The 12,167-nt window shown below is 43.2% G+C and overlaps 1 protein-coding gene across 1 annotated transcript in view; it reads left to right on the forward strand.

Moving 5' to 3' along the window:
* The first annotated feature begins 10,376 nt into the window (after positions 1-10,376).
* The window catches only part of Sqor (sulfide quinone oxidoreductase), a 41,515-nt gene continuing 39,724 nt past the window's right edge, over positions 10,377-12,167 (forward strand). Inside the window, exon 1 of the mRNA XM_021186216.2 lies at positions 10,377-10,470. The gene's annotated coding sequence lies outside the window, so the exon portion shown is untranslated. The remainder of the gene's footprint in view (positions 10,471-12,167) is intronic.

A 12,167-nucleotide genomic window follows, 5' to 3' on the forward strand; every position in this document is an offset into this window, starting at 1 on the left:
AAATGTGGTACATTCACACAATGGAATACTACTTGGCTATTGTTTGTTTGTTTTGATGCAGTCTTATGAACTCTATGATGGCTGCAAACTCGATGGTGTGGATGGTGCATGTGTCAGGGAGCACATGTGGAGGTCAGAGGAAACTTTGTAAACTTATCTCTTTCCTTTCATCTTTATGTGAGATCTGGGAATTGAATTCAGGACATTAAGCTTGCATGGCAAGTGACATTATGAATGAAGCCACCTCAAATGCAGTTTCTTAACATGAGATTTTGTTTAAACAGTGAGATATTTAAAGTATCCGTAACATAATTTAAAGCTACATTTTTCTCTAAATTTTTGAGTTTTCTGGTTTGATGTTGGACTTGAGGGCTTAATTTTTCCCCTCTTGAAATCATGACCAATTGATTTATTATCATACATCTATCCATTTATCTTTCTATAATCAATTCAGTTAGCTACCATCTATCTGTTTCATCACAGTCATTGATTATGCTTAGAATCCTTTCCTAAGAAAAGCACTGAGTGCCCGCTGTGGAGAAAGATCTGGAAAGCCTGTATCTTTTCATCTGCCTGGGTTGATTGGGCCTGGGGTGAGCACTTGGCTCAAGGGCAAGCAAACTGTGGGCTCATCAGTAAAGTACTGGCCTGGCAGAAGAAGTTCTGTCTACATGGAACCCAGAGTGACTCAACTTGTGGGGGACAACTCCTTTGGGGGTCAAATGACCCTTTCACAGGCATTACCTAAGACCACTGGAAAACACAGATAGTTACATTACAATTCATAACAGCAGCAAAATTACAGTTGTGAAGTATCAAGCAAAATAATGTTATGGTTGGGGGTCACCACAACATGAGGAACTAGAATAAAGGGTCACAGCATTAGGAAGGTTGAGAACCACCGGCTTAGAGGATTCCCTTTATTAACTGGAAAAGAGTGGAGACATAGAAGCTGAGTGTTAAGTGGGGACTGTTTTGCAATCCATGAATTTGTATTTCTTTTGAAGTGAACAAAGTAACACAGTGTCTCAAGATGCTTGGAATTCTGCCTAGCTTCTGTGAAACCTGGTACCAGGCTTCTTCTAGGAGTTAGATACTGGGCTGTTTCCTGTTTTCTGCATTTCCACATTTTAAAAATAACATATAATATTTCATATCCTGTTCCATTTATAAGATAACATTATCAATTATCTATTCGATATAGCCACAACCCACAAACACTTTTTCATTGTCTTTGGTAGCTTTAGCATTGTGATGGCCAGAGAGTGGCACTATTACGAGATGTGGTCTTGTTGGAGTAGCTGTGTCACTGTGGGTGTGGTCTTAAGACCCTCACCCTAGTTGCCTGGATGTATTCGGCTAGCAGCCTTCAGATGAAGATGTAGAACTCTCAGCTTCTCCTGCACCATGCCTGCCTGGATGCTGCTATGTTCCTGCCTTGATGATAATGGACTGAACCTCTGAATCTGTAAGCCAGCTCCAACTAAATGTTGTTTTTATAAGAGTTGCCTTGGTCATGGTGTCTGTTCATAGCAGTAAAACCCTAACTAAGGCAAGCATGTTACAGTTTTCAAAGAATTGTACTTGTATTGTTTAATAATAAAGGGGCTGCCTAGGGGATTGTGTATCTCTACACTCTTAAATTCAAGAATTCATAGAAAAATATACCAGTGACCAGGATCTTGATTCAGTCCTGCAGTCTTTATTATTTGTATGGCGTTTTACTGCCTTTATCTAATTTCATATTTGTATCTCTGGGCAGATTTAGATTTCTTAGATCTACTTCCAGCCGATCTGTAGATCTGCCCCAAGCCAGGGTTGCTTGGCTCTTATTACCTTCTAACAACAACAGGAAGGCATAGAAATAGAAGTGGGGTGCAAAAGTTGAAGCACACATGTGGAAGCAGTGGGGCTAGGAACTGATTCTGGGAAAAGCCCAACACTACTGCACCACAGCAGAATTTTCTTAAGTGGGAGCCTTAGGAGCAGGGGAGAAAATATATAAATATAAATTCCATCTGCTAATTTTATAGATTCAGTCTGGCACTAAGGAAGAACAAGGGTGGAGAGGGTGTGAGCTTCTCTTCCACAGAGAACTCAGCAGCAAGGCTGCTTTAACCCTGGACAACACCCCCTGTAGATATGCAACAACCAGACAAGCTGTGGAAGAGACTGGCTCTGGAGACTTCTTTTGGGATCATAATGTGACTCAGCCTGGCTCATTTTGCCCACTGTGTGGTATGCGTGTCATCCAAAACAACCAGTTCTGCGAAAGAGAAATTATATCAGGTGACCACATGTGGAGCTGGGAGAGCAAGTCTCAAATCCACCTTTCTGAGGGAGGATTTCATGTTTATTTCTCTATCCTAAGGGTATGAAAGGTGATGGGAAGGTGATTAAGAGGAGGCGTTGGGGGATTACATCTGAATGCTTTTTTCCCCTAATGCTTTGTCTTCTGTTGCCAAGACTTGACAGAGGTATATCCTAAGCACACGGGCTACCACTCACCAAGCCACTGAAGTGAGCTGATTAGGAGGGTTCCCACAGTACCAAGGAGGTCTGTAGACCATGGTTGATTGTAGAACTGGAGTTTGTGAACATCCATGGACATCAGATGGGCAGTCAGCAGGATTCATTTGCTGAGGGGCAGGAAAATGATCGGTGGCGTGCAGTGTCTTCTTTGAATCAGGGGGAAAAAAAGAAACATTCACAAACATTCACTAACATTCATCATCAACAGTAAGAGTTATCACATTATTAGGTAAGGAGTTAGATTGTAAATTCTTTAGGCGTTGTGGGGTCATAGGCCCCCAGTATAGCTGCTAAAATCAGCTGTTGTAGCATAAAAATAAACACAGAATATATTAAGTGGGCATGGCTACGTTTTAATATGATTTTGCTGATAAAAATAGGTGGGAGGCAGGCTTTGGCTCGTGGGCTATTAGTTGATGATCCTTGATCTATCTATATCTATATATTGATGTCTGGGAGAGAGATGCATGATAATGAAAGACAATGTGAGAAAATCCACATCAGCCAGAAGTCACGATGCTTTGCTCAACTCTCAAATGATTCAGCTTTAAGATCTGGAGCCCACCAACTGAAGAGGTGGATGAAGGAAGTTCACTGCCACATGGGCAGTAGACCCACGATGACTTCCCAGGCCTTCGTCAAAGGGATCTGTGCCATTGGTTTTCATAACACTATACTGGGGAAAAGGGGATAATTAGACATTTTCAGGACTATTGGATAGAGGATCTGAGCTAGCATTGATACTGATAGCAAATACATATTGCCTTTTTTTTTTTCTTTCTAGAGAGCCTTATGTGGCCCTTTTATTCATTAGCTTAGGGAATGGTGCAGAGCACCATTTATGTAGCAGAGCAGCACATTAGGGCACATTAGGGCTTCAACTTCAAATGAAGGAGGTGTGGACCATGGGAACTTCTAGTTGTCACAAATTACACCACCTTCCAGAGATAACTGGAGCTAATGTGCACAGTCACAGCTGAAACACTAGCTCGGAGGAGAGCTGGAAGATTACTGCCATTTTCCGGGACACACTGTACTTAGTACGTTGGTGATGGGTTTCCAGAAGCAAGGATACAAGGGTCTGGAACCCAGGCGTTGTGATGTAGATTGGCCTTATCACCACCACCACCACCAGTGGCTCTTACGAAGGATCCATGACAGTACTGGAGACCTACCCAGAATGATGGTTTGCGTTATAACACTAGGTAGGCCACCAGCACCTCCTATGCTGATATTTGAGAGCAAAGTAAATAGAGGAGAAGGTGGGTACTCATTATGGCCCAAGGACAAAATGTGATCATAAAGGACTATAATTCAGCTTCCTTTTTGAGTGGCATCCCAGGAAGGAGTAGGCTACAAGGGCTATGGAGGTGTTATTATTCTCTGGCCCTGTGAGAAGTAGATGTTTTGTGGCCCAAAAGGTGTAATATAGTGGTCACGAGAATATACTCTATAGACTTTCAATAACAGGGTGCCTATCTGACCACATAGCCTAGTAGTGTCTTTTCTCTGAGACCCTCTACTGCATTTGTGTTGAGGTGTGGTTACTGACTCCTGAGCTCAGTAGGGATGCTGAAGCAGGTTCAGCCCTGAGAGGAGTGTTAGCTACAGTGTTTGTGTAGAAGACGAGGTAGAACCAGAAGCAAGACTTCTGGATCACATATTACTAAGAATTTCAAAATGGCAGCCCCAGTGCATGAGTCAAGTGGAGGCCCCATGTGGCTTCTCATTAATCTGCTTTTACTTGGAAACCATGCATTCGGCTTCAGCTTTTCTGCATTAGCTGGGGTGATCTGTGTTTCTCCTCTTCATTCATTAATATTGTATATTACACTGATCAGCTTTTGTAAGGGAACTCTTCTTTGCATACCAAGAATAAACCTTACTTAATATTCATGGTGTATAATCCTATTGACTATGCTGTTGAATTTAGTTTGCTAGTATTGAGATGTTAATTATCAGAAACAGTATAACTTTTCTCATACCTTTGAGTGAGTTAAGAATTTAGTCCTTCCCATTTGGTTTTTGGGGAGAGTTTGAGAAAACTTGGAGTTAGCTCTTCAAATGTTTGGTAGACTTCATCTGGGAAGGCTTCGAGTCCAGGGCCTTTCTCTGCTGATAGATGTATAAATTACTGATTCAACCTGATTACTTGTTATTAGCCTATTTGGATCATCTATGCTCTCATGGTTTATGTTCTCTTGACTTAGTCTTGGTGAGTTTTGTGATTTTTTCTGAATTTGTCTATTTCATGTAGATTATCAAATTTATTACTTTATAATTATTCATTCTTAGAATCGTTTGCATTTTGGTAGAGTTGGTAGTTATGTTTCTCTCTATTAGTTTTCTCATTGCTGTCGCAAAGTATCTGGCAAGAAGCAACTTAAAGCAGGGTTTGTCTTCCTGTTCTGTTCTAGGAGACACAATCTGTCAGAGCAGGGCAAGCATAGCGGGTGGCAGATGTCGGGGGTAGGGAGGCTGCTGGTCAACCTTGCAACTGCAGTCAAGAAGCCAAGAGTGAGCAGAAGGCTTGACGACCTTCTGAAACAGTGCCACCATCTGGGGACCAAGTGCTAACATATGAGCCTACTGGAAGCAGCTCACAGTCCAACTACAATAATCCACATATACATTTTTATTGTAATAACTTCAGTGTTCCTTCTCTATATCTTCTTATGAGATGGGGAAGCCACTATGCTGCTCAAACTAGCCTTGACATTTTAATTCTGCCTCAGTTTTCCAAGTAACTTGAATCACAGGTGTTCTGCCTCAGTTTCACAGGTGTGCATCATTGTGCTGTGTCCTCTTTATAGCTGGAGAAAGATTTGTCAATTTCACTATCCTTTTCATTTTATTATTTTTCTGTATTCCTTTTAGATTATGTTTACTTTTGTTTTAAGTTTTGTTGTTTTTCTACTTCTGGTAATTTAAGGTTTGTTTTTTTTTTTTTTTTTTCCTAATTGCTGGAGTTATAAAAGTAACTTGTCAATTTGAGTACTTGGGGCTGAAATGCAAGAGTCACTTAGGGAAGAGTCACAGAAACAATAGTATTACAGGCTTCTTCAGTATCTAGATATTGGATCAGACATTGAAGGCTAGGGACAACCTGTCTCTATCACCTTTGAATGGCAGTTTTGATGGACATAGGATTGTTGGTGCATACTTTGAGTATATTGGCTAACTACATTATGATCTCTGATTTCTGGTGAGAAGCCTCATGACATTATTGTGGACCCCTTGTATGTGGTGAGCCATTTCAGTCTTGCTGATGACTTCAGGAGGCCTGGCTTATGCACCAACACATGCTTTTACCCATGGCTTCTAGAACATAGTCTTATATAATGCCTTCAGCCCTACCTATGAATGTGTAGTCCTCTTATCACAATCACCTCAAAGGTCTCACCTCTTATTACAGTTACAATGGCAATAAAATTCCAACATGAGGTTTGGAGGGGGCAAACATTTAAATCACAGTAATAACATAATAACACAGGAACTATAAAAAAATCAAGCAGTAACCATCAACTGGATACCTTTTCTATGCCAGGTACAGTGCCAGTCAGCTTTAAATATTAACTTGTTAACATTTTACAAGGATCATATGAGGCAGGAACTTTAGAAACAATCTATGTGCTGATGCAGTTAACTGAAGACAATTGGTACATTCTCCTAGAGAAAGGTGATGTGCCTAGGCCACACCCCTGCTCTGCATCATTCTAAAATGCCAGCTTTTCTGCATTAGCTGGGGTGACCCAGCAGAACCTGTTGTGGATGAAGGGCTTAGACCGATGGTAAATCATGTGCGGACAAAGACCTTGTATTTGCAAAGCCTATAAGAGACGTTGTTCTCTATCCCTATTATCTAGTATGCAACCCCTTCCCCATTTGAAATAGAACATCCATTATGGTAGTACTGGTGTGAGCACAGGACCAAGCATGCTCTCCTCCTGTCCTTACAGTGAGACCAAGCATGCTATCTTCCTGTACTGGCAATGAGACCAAGCATATTCTCCTCCTGCCCTGGCAGCTATGATGCTAGTCCTTCATGTACAGTCAGCCAAGTGAACACTTCCTTTAAACACTTGAATTCTTGATTCTTTTATATTTGTGGCACTCAATCATTCATGGTGGTGTTGGGAGTATCCTGGGAGTGGCCAGCTGCTTCTGGTAATGAGCGACATGATAAGATATACACAAAGATGCAATAGTGGCAGTCTTATCTTGGGGTCAACCAACTGTTGTCTAATCAAACTTAAGAATTACTTAATAGGATGGAATACATGATTGGTCCCGTGAACCTAGTCCCCAACTACCAATGGCTGGTGAGGCCATGAACCCTAGAGAAAAACCTACTACTGACGCTTTCCTGGAAGAGTAACACTCCTAACTCAATTCTAAATATTTACCTTTATGTTCACAAATAAGTATAATTCTCACCCCTCACCAAAGAAGCTTCCATTTGCAGCAGGTGGAGACCATCACAGAAAGCCACGTAAGGCTCAGGACACATCATGGAAGAGGGGGTGAAAAGATTGTGAGTCAGAGGACTAGGGTGTCTGCTGTGAGATAGTGTCTTTCATATATGATAGGAGCTGCACCCATGCAATTTCAACAATACAGTTGGTTACCTAAGCACGACGTACACAATGACAACACCAGTTGACATCCCAATGTGGATGGAGGAAATCTCATAGATCTTAGCATAAATGAAGAACTGCAGGCAATGAATGGCTGCTGAGAGAAGGGAAATCAGCTTTCTTCCGGGGTGATAATGCTATATGTAGATATAGTATCAATAATAAAGAGAAGAAGTCATGAATTTGAGGGATATATTCAAGGAGTTGGAGTGAGGAGAAGGTAGCATGGAAATGATGTAAATATAATACTAACGTACAAAAGTCTCAAAAAGAAAATAATTTTTTTTAAGGAGAAGAAAAATAATACCAGCAAAAAGAAGTTGTTTGGTCTCTGCCTTAGTTAGGGTTTTACTTCTGTGAACAGACACCATGACCAAGGTAAGACCTATAAGGACAACATTTAATTGGGGCTGGCTTACAGGTTCAGAGGTTCAGTCCATTATCATCAAGGCAAGAGCATGGCAGCATCCAGGCAGGCACGGTGCAGGAGGAGCTGAGAGTTCTACATCTTCATCTGAAGGCACCTAACAGAATACTGACTTTCAGGCAGCTAGGGTGAGGATCTTAAGCTCATACCCATAGTGGCACACCTACTCAAACAAGGTCACACCTCCTAATAGTGCCACTCTCTGGGCCAAGTATATACAAACTATCACAGGCTCTTTGACGCCTTAGAACTTTCCTAAGTCAGGTTTGTGTCCCTGGCCACTATCACTCCAGCATTTGATGGAAGCCTTCTCCCAATCTCTCTTGAGGTGTCCATAGCTGGCTTGTGCTGATTGGGATAGAGCTCTTTGTATTTGAAGCACCTGTGTATACATTAGTGCTTTCTGATTGGAATATAACTTGCTCTTCTGTGATACAGATGAAGAAACTGTAACTGCGCTGTAGCTTGATACAATTTTGGTTATTTTATAAGCAGTTTGGCTGGGAGGAATGCAGCAATCTGGGAGAGATTGGAACTGCCTATTGGAGGCCACATATGAAAAGATAATATACTCTCCGTATTTCTGCTCACTTCCCTTCTGGTTAGGAGACTTCCTGTTGGTCTGTCAGGAGGGACAGTGTGTGCTGCTTGCTCCAGAAATCCCCACCCCCAACTTCCCAATGAGTCTCATAGTAGTTCGTGAGGATTGGTGTCTCTCTGGATGAGTGGCTATCACAGGTAGGAAGGTTTACTGGGGCAGAATAAACCACTTCTCTAGCTACACATTCACCCAAGGAAGCATTTGCTTCAGGGATGAGGGTGGGGCTTGTTTAATGGGCTCCAAGCAGGTGCATTTAAAGCAGCATGCCTGGAGAATCCCTCTGCCTTGTCCTTACTCCAGTGTCTTTGCTTTCGACAGTCTTCCTTTTCCTTTCCACTCTCTACTGCTGCTCATTCCTGCTAGTGCCCTTCCTAGTATGGGTCTTCATGGCTTCCTGGGGGTCGCCAGTCTATATTTCATTATGCCTGGATCTTCTTGGATAGGTATTTGTTCCTCACCATCATGCCCCCTCCCCCACTACACCCCTTCCCCCACCATGCTCCCCCCCCACATGCTTTCTTGCCATCCTTTAATATTTCTCTTAGTTTCCCATTTCCCTGTCTGCACACTCACTACTCTGGAAACCTCATATGGATGGGAATCAAGTGTAGGTCCAGGCAGCAGCAGCCACAGGGCTCACTTGACACTCAGCGGACAAGGTAGAGGATAACCATCTGAGGAAAGAATGAACTGGGCTGGTGAGATGGGTCAGCAGGTAAAGATGCCTGCCTGGTTCTAAGCCCGATGGTCTGGGATCCATCTGTTGGAGGACAGAATTGACTTTGGGAAGTTGACCTTTAACTTCCACCTGTGCCTCATGACACACATGCACATGTGCACACATGCACACAAAATAAGTAAATAAAATATTATAAAAAGAAAAAGGGGAATGCCAATGGAGTAAATTCTCAGTCTTAATGTCTGATGGGCAAGGCACTGATGGAAAGAAGGGACTTCAGTGGGGTAATAGAACGATACATAGATGCCCCAGCGTGTGGGAACTATTCAGGACACGGCCTTTAACTCGATTCTCCAGCCATAGACCTCCAAACACCCTGCAAGCAGACTGCCCTCGATTCCTTCACAGGAACCAGGACTTCTTAATGAGGATGGAGAGGAAGGAGAGATGAAGAATAGCACGAATTGGTTTGGAAACATGCGTGTAAAGTTTTGTTTTTGTCAAAACTTTGGGCTGCAATTGTTGGCACTTAGAGGGTGGAAATCAGGGTTATGTTCAGCACCATATAACAATTAACTGTTCTGAGGCCTGAACATTTTTTTTCTGGTGCCCCTTGCCTCAACTCTCAAGTATGTGAAACATTTTATTGATAAAATAAAGTCAGTTTTAGTTTAGAGTATGGCAAACATTAAGGGTTATTTTTACATAGTCTTAATATGCTGTTTCCAGCAATAGATTTATCAGTAAATACAGATTACATTTGGTTTTGTCTCCAAGTTCTTTACTAGACTTACCTGTTGCTGCACAAAGTCACAGAAAATTACTAGGGAGACAGTGTTGCAGGTGCAGGTGCCAGCAAGTGCCACCAGGCTTATCATCACACCCGTAGTCCCTGTTTGCGACCAAGCAATTTTTCTATAGATTCTTCAGAGTGAAGACAGAAAGTTTGAAATAGGTGATTCAAAAACTATTAAAATGCATACAATCAAACAAGTGCGAAAGAAACTTAGTTATGCTTTTAAAAAAAGTTGGTGGCATTTGCGTGTTCTTTGAGTTTTTTTTTTTTTTTTTTAAAGTTGAGACCTTAGCAACTTTTGGGGACTGTATTTGTTTTAACACATGAAGCCATAAAGCCGCGGTCTCTGGCTTGTGCCTTCAAACAGTCAGTCCACCTTAGAAGGGGCAGAATGGTGACTTGTCAGGCACCAAAAGAACAACTCCTAGGAGCCAGCAGGTTCCAGGGGAAGGTGCCGCGCGGTTCTGAGTAGAGGTGGCCTTGTCTGCACCCCAGGTAAGAAAAGCGTCTAGGCTGCGTGGGGACAGTCGCGAGGCATGGGGAGCAAGGGCCACCCATACCACCCACGCCTCCTCCGGTGTCCGTGCCTGCCCCAAGGTGCGCATTTCCCTCCGGGTTTGTTGTTGGGCAGCGCCTTTCCTCCTAGGGAGGTTAGGGGTGTGGGGGTGGTGGCTGTCCCCGCCCCTGGCCTCCGCCTCCCCGCCCCGGCGGCCAGGCGGGGCTTTGCGAGGCCAGCGCTCCAGCGCCACAGTAGTTTCTGCTGCGCCAGCGCTGGGGCCCACGGTGTCGCTCAGCCCGGTAAGACGCACCCCACGACGCTGTCCTCCTCCCACAGCCGCTTGCTGTCGCCTCACTCGTTTCTGTTTCCGCGCTCCCGGCCGCCCTTCTTCCTTTCCAACCCCTGACACACTCCCCTTTGGTCTGGGACTCGGTGGACTTCAATGCTTTCTCCTTAGTGGCCCAGCCTCAGCGATGCAGAGAGGATGGCCCTGGCACCCTCCCCACCCACACCGCTTGGATGTGTGGTCTCAGTGCGTGGGAATTTCAGAAACGTTAGTTCCACTTGTTGTCTGTCACTCAGCACCTTGCCCTGCCTGCCGGGTGGGTTGAGACTGGCATCGATCTGGGGGGTACCCAGGGCGCTGGGGGTGGGGGGTGGTCAGCGGAGGAGCACAGGCCAGGCTGATTGGCAGTTAGTACAAGGGAGAAAAGGCTCTTTGGTGAAACTTTTCACCTTACTGTTACTTACTTCTCTGAGAGCCACCCAGCTTCTAGGGCTCACAGACTGAAGCTGAGTCAGAGAGTTTGCACAGGCTGTAAACCTCTGTAAACACAGCGTTCTGATCCAATTTTTTTTTTTTTTCTTTAACCTGCAGATACCTCTGGCAGTTCTGAGTTTTTGGGAAAACTAAGGACTCTTTCTTAGAAGATTTTCCTTTTTGCTTTAAACTTTATTATTTTATTTCATGTGTATAGTTAGTTCATTTGCATGCATGCCTAATGCCCTGGAACTGGGGTTATAAGCTTTCATCTGGATGCTGGGAACTGAACTCTATTCCTCTGGAAGTAAGCCCTCTGTAAGAGCTCTTAACCACGGAGCCATCTCTGCAGCCCCTCTCAAGAGACTTTTAAAAACATAAAATTAAAGGCAGGCCATGATGAAAGAAAACAGCCACTAAAGTATTTAAAAGAATACCATATAATTTTAAAAAGCAAATAACTATTATAATTTTGAAAAGCGCAGAATATAGAATTCAAGATATAGGCACTACCTGTAAATACATTTCTAAAATGTCATAAATAATACTGCTAATATTGCTGTGGCCAGCTGCCTACACAGTACTTGACGAGAATGTTAAATTTCAAGTAGACATCAGTGGAAGGTGAAGATTTTTTTCTTTTATTCAGATGAATGGACCTCAATTTAGATAGAAACCCTGTTAGAAGAAAGGGTGTTGATTACTTGTTAGGCAACTTAGCTTCTTGGGTTTAACACTTTCTTGAACTACCACTATGCCCTCTATCCCCAGCTTCTTGGGGCATCTGCTTCTCCTAAGGAAGAGAAAGAGAAAAGCCCGACACTCTTCCCCCAAACCAAACAAGCCTAATGCCTTCTCACAGGTGAAATGCATCCCTACTGAACTTGATTTTCCCAACTCCTCAGATCTAAGCTGATTCTAAATCAGAGAGAGAGAGAGTGGGCTGTTACGTTTAAGAGAACTAACATGCCCACCCCTTATATTCAAATCAAACTTCTACCTTCAAAGTGACCTACCCATGGTCCTATAGGCTTCATTTTCTTATGAGAGGGGGCCAACAATTCCCTCTTCAGTGATTGCCATGAGAAATTACATACAGTACACATTGCAATAACTCCCACAAATGATCTCCATGCCCCCACACCATGCTTTTTCTGATACTTTGGAGCATGCACTTAAGCATAGATGCTTTCCGGGGAATCAGGCATAATGGTACAAGACATAGGATATCTGGTT

This window comes from Mus caroli, chromosome 2, assembly GCF_900094665.2.
Source record: "Mus caroli chromosome 2, CAROLI_EIJ_v1.1, whole genome shotgun sequence".
In the NCBI taxonomy this organism is placed as follows: Eukaryota; Metazoa; Chordata; class Mammalia; order Rodentia; family Muridae; genus Mus; species Mus caroli.